The sequence below is a fragment of the Schistocerca gregaria genome, unplaced genomic scaffold, assembly GCF_023897955.1.
Source record: "Schistocerca gregaria isolate iqSchGreg1 unplaced genomic scaffold, iqSchGreg1.2 ptg000251l, whole genome shotgun sequence".
NCBI lineage: Eukaryota > Metazoa > Arthropoda > Insecta > Orthoptera > Acrididae > Schistocerca > Schistocerca gregaria.
Window position 1 is genome coordinate 10,929,743 of NW_026061759.1, and position 12,628 is coordinate 10,942,370.

The following is a 12,628-nucleotide window of genomic DNA, read 5'->3' on the forward strand; positions in this document are numbered from 1 at the left end:
GAAGCATACCGACAATCCTTCTTTCCACGTACAATACGAGACTGGAATACAAGGGAGAACCGATAGAGGTACTCAGGGTACCCTCCGCCACACACCGTCAGGTGGCTTGCGGAGTACGGATGTAGATGTAGATGTAGATGTAGAAGTCGATTCGATAACAAATGACGAAAACGGACGGATTTCTCAGGTTTTTACTACATATGATGATTTTTCACATTCTCCCGTGCAACGCGGCTGCTAGTCCTCCTTTCATGCAAAGTCTTAAGGTCCTAGTTCATCTGTGTTTAACTATGGTGCTTTTAGTATCTCCGCATACCGCAGCACACGTCATAGTTTTGCAGACGTTAAATGTAACCGTTTCAGAGAGAAGAGCGGACAATGAGACGATCTGGCTTTAATTCAATTCGATAAGGAATGACGAAAACGGACGGATTTCTCAGGTTTTTTCTACATATGAACACATTTCACATTCTCCCGTGCAACGCGGCTGCTAGTCCTTCTTTCATGCAAAATCTTAAGGTCCTAGCTCATTCCAAGGCAAGAACGAAGGTTAGAAAGTCTATATTCGATAATCAAAACTTGAATTGTACTGCTTCTTACTGGCTATTACATCAACTTAGAAGCTTCTATTGTGTTCTACTATGGTTCTTTTAGTGTCTCCGTATACCGCAGCACGCTACATAGCTTTGCACACGATTATTGTAACCGTTTCAGAGATAAGAGCAGCCAATGGGACGATCTGGCTTTAATTCGATTTGGTAGCAAATGACGTAAACGGAAGAATTTCATTCAAAATCTTAAGGTCCTAGCTTATGTCCAAGGCACCAAAGAATGGTACAAAGTCAATAATCGATAACTAAAACTGGAGTTGTACTGCTTCTTACTGGCTATTACATCACCTTATAAGCTTCTTCTGTGTTCTACTATGGTGCCTTTAGTGTCTTCGCATACCGCAGCACGCGACATACATTTGCAGACGATAAATTTAACCGTTTCAGAGAGAAGAGCTGCCAATGTGACGATCTGGCTTTAAGTCGCCCTAACCGCCGTCTGCTTCACGTCTGCTGTTCAGCGAGCTACCTTAATTTAAGTATTATCTGTATTTTTCTTACTTGTCACTTCTTCTTCTGCGTGTTTTTGCTTTTAGGAAGCTTTAATAGTAGAGTGCTATTAAGTGTTCCATAGATCTCGTGTTTGTTTTGAATACAGTCAGAGAGTCCCTTTAGTCAGCCATAGTGCTAGTAGTGCTAGTGTTTGTTTTCAATACCGTCCAGAGACAGGTAGTGCTATTTTCCTTGTTTCTACAAGAAGTGGTTAGCAATCACAGTTTAGTCAATAATCAACCGCCTTTAGTGAATTAGCAGTCTAGTTAAAAGTTGATTAACACTCTATAGTAAATTGATTTCTTAGGATGGATAGGATGTGTGGCTGCTGTGTACGGACGCAGGAGGAGCTGGCCACTCTTCGCGAACAGCTGAGCGTGTTGATGGCCGCGGTCAGCCGTCGTCAGGCTGCTGCCTCGGAGTGTAGCGGCAGTGGGGAGTCTGGTGCGTCGCATGGTGCACCCCAGGTGTTAGATGCTTCACCCACTGTCCCTGCTGTCGAGACATCTTCGCGGGTACCGGGCGCGGTTGGGCCACCCTCTTCTCAAGGGGAGTGGCGGGTTCAGCGGCGTTCGCGGCGCACGAGGCGGAGGGTCAATGTGGAGGCTGGCCGTGTGGCATCGCCCGCTCTGCCTGTGAGTGACATGTGGCTGCTCCTTCAGCAAGGTCCGAGCAGGCACACGGGGGGAGGGGTTTATTAGTTATTGGGAGCTCCAACGTTAGGCGGGTGATGGAGCCCCTTAGGGAAATAGCGGAAAGGTCGGGGAGGAAGGCCAGTGTTCACTCTGTCTGCTTGCCGGGGGGTCTCATCCGAGATGTGGAGGAGGCCCTACCGGTGGCGATAGAGAGCACTGGGTGCATCCGACTGCAAATTGTTGCTCATGTCGGCACCAATGACTCTTGCCGTCTGGGTTCAGAGGTCATCCTCATTTCGTACAGGCGGTTGGCGGATTTTATGAAGGCAGAAAGCCTCGCTCGCGGGGTGGAATCAGAGCTAACTATTTGTAGTATCGTTCCGAGAACCGATCGCGGTCCTCTGGTTTGGAGCCGAGTGGAAGGCTTAAACCAGAGGCTCAGACGATTCTGCGGAGAGCTGGGGTGCAAATTTCTCGACCTCCGCTATCGGGTGGAGAAATGTAGGGTCCCCCTGAATAGGTCAGGCGTGCACTACACGCCGGAAGCGGCTACGAGGGTAGCGGAGTACGTGTGGAGTGCACATGGGGTTTTTTTAGGTTAGAGAATTCCCTCCCTAGGCCCGACAAGACGCCTCCTGAGACGTGGCAAGGCAGGAGTAGGCAAAATGCAACAAGGAATAACAATATTAATGTGCTAATAGTAAACTGCAGGAGCGTCTATAGAAAGGTCCCAGAACTGCTCTCATTAATAAACGGTCACAACGCCCATATAGTACTAGGAACAGAAAGTTGGCTGAAACCAGACGTAAACAGTAATGAAATACTAAACTCTGATTGGAATGTATACCGCAGAGATAGGCTGGACAGTGAAGGGGGAGGCGTGTTTATAGCGATAAGAAGTGCAATAGTATCGAAGGAAATTGACGGAGATTCGAATTGTGAAATGATTTGGGTGAAGGTCACGGTTAAAGCAGGCTCAGACATGGTAATTGGATGTCTCTATAGGCCCCCGGGCTCAGCAGCTGTTGTGGCTCAGCACCTGAAGAATAATTTGGAAAATATTTCGAGTAGATTTCCCCACCATGTTATAGTTCTGGGTGGAGATTTTAATTTGCCGGATATAGACTGGGAGACTCAAACGTTCATAACGGGTGGCAGGGACAAAGAATCCAGTGAAATATTTTTAAGTGCTTTATCTGAAAACTACCTTGAGCAGTTAAACAGAAAACAGACTAGTGGCGATAATATATTAGACCTTCTGGTGACAAACAGACCCGAACTATTTGAATCAGTTAATGCAGAACAGGGAATCAGCGATCATAAAGCGGTTACTGCATCGATGATTTCAGCCGTAAATAGAAATATTAAAAAAGGTAGGAAGATTTTTCTGTTTAGCAAAAGTGACAAAAAGCAGATTACAGAGTACCTGACGGCTCTACACAAAAGTTTTGTCTCAAGTGCAGATAGTGTTGAGGATCAGTGGACAAAGTTCAAAACCATGGTACAATATGCGTTAGATGAGTATGTGCCAAGCAAGATCGTAAGAGATGGAAAAGAGCCACCGTGGTACAACAACCGAGTTAGAAAACTGCTGCGGAAGCAAAGGGAACTTCACAGCAAACATAAACATAGCCAAAGCCTTGCAGACAAACAAAAATTACGCGAAGCGAAATGTAGTGTGAGGAGGGCTATGCGAGAGGCTTTCAATGAATTCGAAAGTAAAGTTCTATGTACTGACTTGGCAGAAAATCCCAAGAAATTTTGGTCCTATGTCAAAGCGGTAGGTGGATCAAAACAAAATGTCCAGACACTCTGTGACCAAAATGGTACTGAAACAGAGGATGACAGACTAAAGGCCGAAATACTAAATGTCTTCTTCCAAAGCTGTTTCACAGAGGAAGACTGCACTGTGCTTCCTTCTCTAGATTGTCGCACAGTTGACAAAATGGTAGATATCGAAGTAGACGACAGAGGGATAGAAAAACAATTAAAATCGCTCAAAAGAGGAAAGGCCGCTGGTCCTGATGGGATACCAGTTCGATTTTACACAGAGTACGCGAAGGAACTTGCCCCCCTTCTTGCAGCGGTGTACCGTAGGTCTCTAGAAGAGCGAAGCGTTCCAAAGGATTGGAAAAGGGCACAGGTCATCCCCGTTCTCAAGAAGGGACGTCGAACAGATGTGCAGAACTATAGACCTATATCTCTAACGTCGATCAGTTGTAGAATTTTGGAACACGTATTATGTTCGAGTATAATGACTTTTCTGGAGTCTAGGTATCTACTCTGTAGGAATCAGCATGGGTTTCGAAAAAGACGATCGTGTGAAACCCAGCTCGCGCTATTCGTCCACGAGACTCAGAGGGCCTTAGACACGGGTTCACAGGTAGATGCCGTGTTTCTTGACTTCCGCAAGGCGTTTGACACAGTTCCCAACAGTCGTTTAATGAACAAAGTAAGAGCATACGGGCTATCAGATCAATTGTGTGATTGGATTGAGGAGTTCCTAGATAACAGAACGCAGCACGTCATTCTCAATGGAGAGAAGTCTTCCGAAGTAAGAGTGATTTCAGGTGTGTCGCAGGGGAGTGTCATAGGACCGTTGCTATTCACAGTATACATAAATGACCTGGTGGATGACATCGGAAGTTCACTGAGGCTTTTTGCAGATGATGCTGTGGTGTATCGAGAGGTTGCAACAGTGGAAAATTGTACTGAAATGCAGGAGGATCTGCAGCGAATTGACGCATGGTGCAGGGAATGGCAATTGAATCTCAATGTAGCGAAGTGTAATGTGATGCGAATACATAGAAAGATAGGTCCCTTATCATTTAGCTACAAAATAGCAGGTCAGCAACTGGAAGCAGTTAATTCCATAAATTATCTGGGAGTACGCATTAGGAGTGATTTAAAATGGAATGGTCATATAAAGTTGCTCGTCGTAAAGCAGATGCCAGACTGAGATTCATTGGAAGAATCCTAAGGAAATGCAATCCGACAACAAAGGAAGTAGGTTACAGTACGCTTGTTCGCCCAATGCTTGAATACTGCTCAGCAGTGTGGGATCCGCACCAGGTAGGGTTGATAGAAGAGATAGAGAAGATCCAACGGAGAGCAGCGCGCTTCGTTACAGGATCATTTAGTAATTACGAAAGCGTTACGGAGATGATAGATAAACTCCAGTGGAAGACTCTGCAGGAGTGACGCTCAGTAGCTCGGTACGGGCATTTGTTAAAGTTTCGAGAACATACCATCACCGAATAGTCAAGCAGTATATTGCTCCCTCCTACGTATATCTCGCGAAGAGACCATGAGGATAAAATCGGAGAGATTAGAGCCCACACAGAAGCATACCGACAATCCTTCTTTCCACGTACAATACGAGACTGGAATACAAGGGAGAACCGATAGAGGTACTCAGGGTACCCTCCGCCACACACCGTCAGGTGGCTTGCGGAGTACGGATGTAGATGTAGATGTAGATGTAGAAGTCGATTCGATAACAAATGACGAAAACGGACGGATTTCTCAGGTTTTTACTACATATGATGATTTTTCACATTCTCCCGTGCAACGCGGCTGCTAGTCCTCCTTTCATGCAAAATCTTAAGGTCCTAGCTCATGCCCAAGGCACCAAAGAAGGGTAAAAAGTCAATAATCGATAACTAAAACTTGAATTGTACTGCTTCTTACTGGCTATTACATCAACATAGAAGCTTCTTCTGAGTTCTACTATGGTGCTTTTAGTGTCTCCGCATACCGCAACACGCGACATAGCTTTGCAGACGATAAATGTAACCGTTTCAGAGAGAAGAGCGGCATATGTGACGATCTGGCTTTAAGTCGATTCGATAATAAATGGTCAAAAACGAACGGATTTTTCAGGTTTTTACTATATATGAACACTTTTCACATTCTCCCGTGCAACGCGGCTGCTAGTCCGCTTTTCTAGCATAATCTTAAGGTCCGAGCTCATGCCAAGGCACCAAAGCCAGCTAAAAAGTCAATAATCTATAACTAAAACTTGAATTGTACTGCTTCTTACTGTATATTACATCAACTTAGGAGCTTCTTCTGTGTTCTACTTTGTTGCTTTTAGTGTCTCCGCATACCGCAGTACGCAACATAGCTCTGCAGATGATAAATGTAACCGTTTCAGAGAGAAGAGCGGCCATTGTGACGATATGGCTTTAAGTCGATTCGATAACAAATGAAGAAAACGGACGGATATATCAGGTTTTTACTACATATGAACACTTTTCACATTCTCCCGTGCAACGCTTCTGCTAGTCCTCTTTTCATGCAAAATCTTAAGGTCCTAGCTCATGTCCAAGGCACCAAAGCCAGCTAAAAAGGCAATAATCTATAACTAAAACTTGAATTGTATAACTTCTTACTGGTTATTATATCAACTTAGAAGCTTTATCTGTGTTTAACTATGGTGCATTTAGTGTCCCCGCATACCGCAACACGCGATATATTTCTGCAGACTATAAATGTAACTGTTTCAGAGAGAAGAGCGGCTATTGTGACGATCTGGCTTTAAGGCGATTGGATAACAAATGAAGAAAACTGACGGATTTCTCAGGTTTTTACTACATATGAACACCTCTCACATTCTCACGTGCAACGCGGCTGCTAGTCCTCATTTCATGCAAAATCTTAAGGTCCTAGCACATGTCCAAAGCCCCCCAAAATGATAAACATCAATATTCGATAACAAAAACAGGAATTGTACTGCTTCCCACTGGCTATTACAACAACTTAGAAGCTTCATCTGTGGTCTACTATCGTGCTTTTAGTGTCTCCGAATACCGCAGCACGCGACATAGCTTTGCAGACGATAAATGTAACCGTTTCAGAGAGAAGAGCGTCCAACGTGACGATCTGGCTTTAAGCCTATTCGATAATAAATGACGAAAACGGACGGATTTCTGAGGTTTTTACTACATATTAACCCTTTTCACATTCTCCCGTGACACGTGGCTGCCAGTCCTCCTTTCTTGCAAAATCTTAATGTCCTAGATCATGTCCAACGCACCAAAGAATGATAAACGTCAATATTCGATAACCAAAACTTGAATTTTACTGCTTCTTACTGGCTATTACACAAACTTAGAAGCTTCTTCTCTGTTCTACTATGGTGCTTTTAGTGTCTCCGCATACCGCAGCACGCGACATAGCCTTACGGACCGAAAATGTAGCCGTTTCAGAGAGAAGAGCGGCCAATGTGAAGATCTGGCTTTAAGTCGATTCGATAATAAATGAAGAAAACGGAAGGATATCTCAGGTTTTTACTACATATGAACACTTTTCACATTCTCCCGTGCACTGCGGCAGCTAGTCCTCCTTTCATGGAAAATCTTAACATCCTAGCTCAAGTCCAAGGCACCAAAGCCAGCTAAAACGGCAATAATCTATAACTAAAACTTGAATTGTATAACTTCTTACTGGTTATTATATTAACTTAGAAGCTTCATCTGTGTTTAACTATGGTGATTTTAGTGTCTCCGCATACAGCAACACGCGACATATCTTTGCAGACGATAAATGTAACCGTTTCAGAGAGAAGAGCGGCCAAATTGACGATCTGGCTTTCAGTCGATTCGATAGCAAATGACGAAAACGGACGAATTTCTTAGGTTTTTACTGCATATGAACACCTTTCACATTCTCCCATGCAACGCGGCTGTTAGCCCTCCTTTCATGCAAAATCTTAAGGTCCTAGCTCATGCCCAAGGCACCAAAGAAGGGTAAAAAGTCAATAATCGATAACTAAAACTTGAATTGTACTGCTTCTTACTGGCTATTACATCAACATAGAAGCTTCTTCTGAGTTCTACTATGGTGCTTTTAGTGTCTCCGCATACCGCAACACGCGACATAGCTTTGCAGACGATAAATGTAACCGTTTCAGAGAGAAGAGCGGCATATGTGACGATCTGGCTTTAAGTCGATTCGATAATATATGGTCAAAAACGAACGGATTTTTCAGGTTTTTACTATATATGAACACTTTTCACATTCTCCCGTGCAACGCGGCTGCTAGTCCGCTTTTCATGCATAATCTTAAGGTCCGAGCTCATGCACAAGGCACCAAAGCCAGCTAAAAAGTCAATAATCTATAACTAAAACTTGAATTGTACTGCTTCTTACTGTATATTACATCAACTTAGGAGCTTCTTCTGTGTTCTACTTTGTTGCTTTTAGTGTCTCCGCATACCGCAGTAAGCAACATAACTCTGCAGATGATAAATGTAACCGATTCAGAGAGAAGAGCGGTCATTGTGACGATATGGCTTTAAGTCAAATCGATAAGAAATGACAAAAACGGACGGATTTCTGAGGTTTTTACTACATATTAACCCTTTTCACATTCTCCCGTGAAACGCGGCGGCCAGTCCTCCTTTCATGCAAAATCTTAAGGTACTAGCTCATGTCCAAGGCACCAAAGCCGACTAAGAAGTCAATAATCTATAACTAAAACTTGAATTGTACTACTCCTTACTGGTTATTATATCAACTTAGAAGCTTCATCTGTGTTTAACTATGGTGCTTTTAGTATCTCCGCATACCGCAGCACACGTCATAGTTTTGCAGACGTTAAATGTAACCGTTTCAGAGAGAAGAGCGGACAATGAGACGATCTGGCTTTAATTCAATTCGATAAGGAATGACGAAAACGGACGGATTTCTCAGGTTTTTTCTACATATGAACACATTTCACATTCTCCCGTGCAACGCGGCTGCTAGTCCTTCTTTCATGCAAAATCTTAAGGTCCTAGCTCATTCCAAGGCACGAACGAAGGTTAGAAAGTCTATATTCGATAATCAAAACTTGAATTGTACTGCTTCTTACTGGCTATTACATCAACTTAGAAACTTCTATTGTGTTCTACTATGGTTCTTTTAGTGTCTCCGTATACCGCAGCACGCTACATAGCTTTGCACACGATTATTGTAACCGTTTCAGAGATAAGAGCAGCCAATGGGACGATCTGGCTTTAATTCGATTTGGTAGCAAATGACGTAAACGGAAGAATTTCTCAGGTTTTTACTACATATGAACGCTTTTCACATTCTCCCGTGCAACGCGGCTGCTAGTCCTCCTTTCATTCAAAATCTTAAGGTCCTAGCTTATGTCCAAGGCACCAAATCCAGCTAAAAAGGCAATAATCTATAACTAAAACTTGAATTGTATAACTTCTTACTGGTTATTATATCATCTTAGAAGCTTCATCTGTGTTTAACTATGGTTCTTTTAGTGTCTCCGCATACCGCAACATGCGACATATCTTTGCTGACGATAAATGTAACCGTTTCAGAGAGAAGAGCGGCCATTGTGACGATCTGGCTTTAAGTCGATTCGATAACAAATGACGAAAACGGACGGATTTCTCAGGTTTTTACTACATATGAACACTTTTCACATTCTCCCGTCCAACGCGGCTGCTAGTCCTCCTTTCATGCAAAATCTTAAGGTAATAGCACATATCCAAGGCACCAAAGCCGTGTAAAAAGTCTATATTCGACAACAAAAACTTGAATTGTACTACACCTTACTGATTGTTGTATCAACATAGAAGCTTCATCTGTGTTTAACAATGGTGCTTTTAGTGTCTCCGCTTACCGCAGCACGCGACATAGCTTTGCAGACGATAAATGTAACCGTTTCAGAGAGAAGAGCGGCCATTGTGACGATCTGGCTTTAAGTCGAATCGATAACAAATGACGAAAACGGACGGATATCTCAGGTTTTTTCTACATATATCTCAAGTTTTTACCACATATGAACACTTTTCACATTCTCCCGTGCAACGCGGCTGCTAGTCCTCTTTTCATGCAAATTCTTAAGGTCCTAGCTCATGTCCAAGGCACCAAAGCCAGCTAAAAAGGCAATAATCTATAACTAATACTTGACTTGTATAACTTCTTACTGGTTATTATATCATCTTAGAAGCTTCATCTGTGTTTAACTATGGTTCTTTTAATGTCTCCGCATACCGCAACACGCGACACATCTTTGCAGACAATAAATGTAACCGTTTCAGAGAGAAGTGCGGCCAATGTGACGATCTTGCCTTAAGGCGATTGGATAACAAATGACGAAAACGGACTGATTTCTCAGGTTTTTACGACATATGAACACTTTTCAGAATTTCCCGTGCAACGCGGCTGCTAGTCCTTCTTTCATGCTAAATCTTAAGGTCCTAGCTCATCCAAAGCCGCCAATGAAGGGTAGAAAGTCTATATTCGATAACAAAAACTTCAATTGTACTGCTTCTTACTGGCTATTACATCAACTTCGAAGCTTCTCTGTGTTCTACTATGGTTTTTTAGTGTCTCCGCATACCGCAGCACGCGACATAGTTTTGCAGACGATAAATGTAACCGTTTCAGAGAGAAGAGCGGCCAACGTGACGATCTGGCTTTAAGTCGGTCTACAACAAATGACGAAAACGGACGGATTTCTGAGGTTTTTACTACATATTAACACTCTTCACATTCTCCCATGACACGCGGCTGCCAGTCCTCCTTTCTTGCAAAATCTTAATGTCCTAGATCATGTCCAACGTACCAAAGAATGATAAACGTCAATATTCGATAGCTAAAACTTGAATTGTACTGCTTCTTACTGTCTATTACATCAACTTAGGAGCTTCTTCTGTGTTCTACTTTGTTGCTTTTAGTGTCTCCGCATATCGAAGCACGGGACATAGCTCTGCAGACGATAAATATAACCGTTTCAGAGAGAAGTGCGGCCAACGTGACTATCTGTCTTTAAGTCGATTCGATAACAAATGACGAAAACGGACGTATTTCTGAGGTTTTTACTACATATTAACCCTTTTCATATTCTCCCGTGCCACGTGGCTGCCAGTCCTTCTTTCATGCAAAATCTTAAGGACCTAGCTCATGTCCAATGCACCAAAGCCGACTAATAAGTCAATATTCGATAACTAAAACTTGAATTGTACTACTCCTTACTGATTATTATATCAACTTAGAAGCTTCATCTGCGTTTAACTATGGTGCTTTTAGTATCTCCGCATACCGCAGCACGCGACATAGTTTTGCAGACGTTAAATGTAACCGTTTCAGAGAGAAGAGCGGGCAATGAGACGATCTGGCTTTAATTCATTTCGATAATAAATGGCGAAAACGGACGGATTTCTCAGGTTTTTTCTACATATGAACACATTTCACATTCTCCCGTGCAACGCGGCTGCTAGTCCTTCTTTCATGCAAAATCTTAAGGTCCTAGCTCATTCCAAGGAACGAACGAAGGTCAGAAAGTTTATATTCGATAACCAAAACTTCTATTGTACTGCTTCTTACTGGCTATTACATCAACTTAGAAGTTTCTCCTGTGTTCTACTATGGTTCTTTTAGTGTCTCCGCATACCGCAGCACGCGACATAGTTTTGCAGACGATAAATGTAACCGTTTCAGAGAGAAGAGCGGCAAATGTGACAATCTGGCTTGAAATCGAATCGATAACAAATGACGAAAACGGACGTATTTCTCAGGTTTTTACTACATATGAACACTTTTCACATTCTCCCGTGCAACGCGGCTGCTAGTTCTCCTTTCATGCAAAATCTTAAGGTCCAAGCTCATATCCAAGGCACCAAAGCCGTGTAAAAAGACAATATTCTATAACTAAAACTTGAATTTTACTGCTTCTTACTGGCTATTACATCACCTTAGAAGCTTCTTCTGTGTTCTACTATGGTGCATTTAGTGTCTCCGCATACCGCAGCACGTGACATAGCTTTGCAGACGATAAATGTAACCGTTTCAGAGAGAAGAGCGGCCAATGTGACGCTCTGGCTTTAAGTCGATTCGATAACAAATGACGAAAACAAACGGATTTCTCAGGTTTTTTCTACATATGAACACTTTTCACCTTCTCCCGTGCAACGCGGCTGCTAGTCCTCCTTTCATGCAAAAGCTGAAGGTCCTAGCTCATGTCCAAGGCACCAAAGCCAGCTAAAAAGTCAATAATCTATAACTAAAAATTGAATTGTATAACTTCTTACTGGTTATTATATCAACTTAGAAGCTTCATCTGTGTTCAACTATGGTGCTTTTAGTGTCCCGTATACCGCAACACGCGACATAGCTTTGCAGACGATAAATGTAACCGTTTCAGAGAGAAGAGCGGCCAATGTGACGCTCTGGCTTTAAGTCGATTCGATAACAAATGACGAAAACGGACGGATTTCTCAGGTTTTTTCTACATATGAACACTTTTCACATTCTCCCGTGCAACTCTGCTGCTAGTCCTCCTTTCATGCAATATCTTAATGTCGTAGATCATGTCCAAGGCACCAACGAACGATAAACGTCAATATTCGATAACAAAAACTGTAATTGTACTGCTTCTTACTTGCTATTACATCAACTTAGAAGCTTCTTCTGTGGTCTACCATCGTGCTTTTAGTGTCTCAGAATACCGCAGCACGCGACATAGCTTTGCAGACGATAAATGTAACCGTTTCAGAGAGAAGAGCGGCCAACGTGACGATCTGGCTTTAAGTCGATTCGATAACAAATGACGAAATCGGATGGATATCTCAGGGTTTTACTACATATGAACACTTTTCACATTCTCCCGTGACACGCGGCAGCCAGTCCTCCTTTCATGCAAAATCTTAAGGTGGTAGCTGATGTGCAATGCACCAAAGCCGGCTAAGAAGTGAATAATCGAAAACTAAAACTTGAATTGTACTACTCCTTACTGGTTATTATATCAACTTAGAAGCCTCATCTGTGTTTAACTATGGTGCTTTTAGTGTCTCCGCACACCGCAGCACGCGACATAGCTTTGCAGACGATAAATGTAGCCGTTTCAGAGAGAAGACCGGCCAATGAGACGATCTCGCTTTA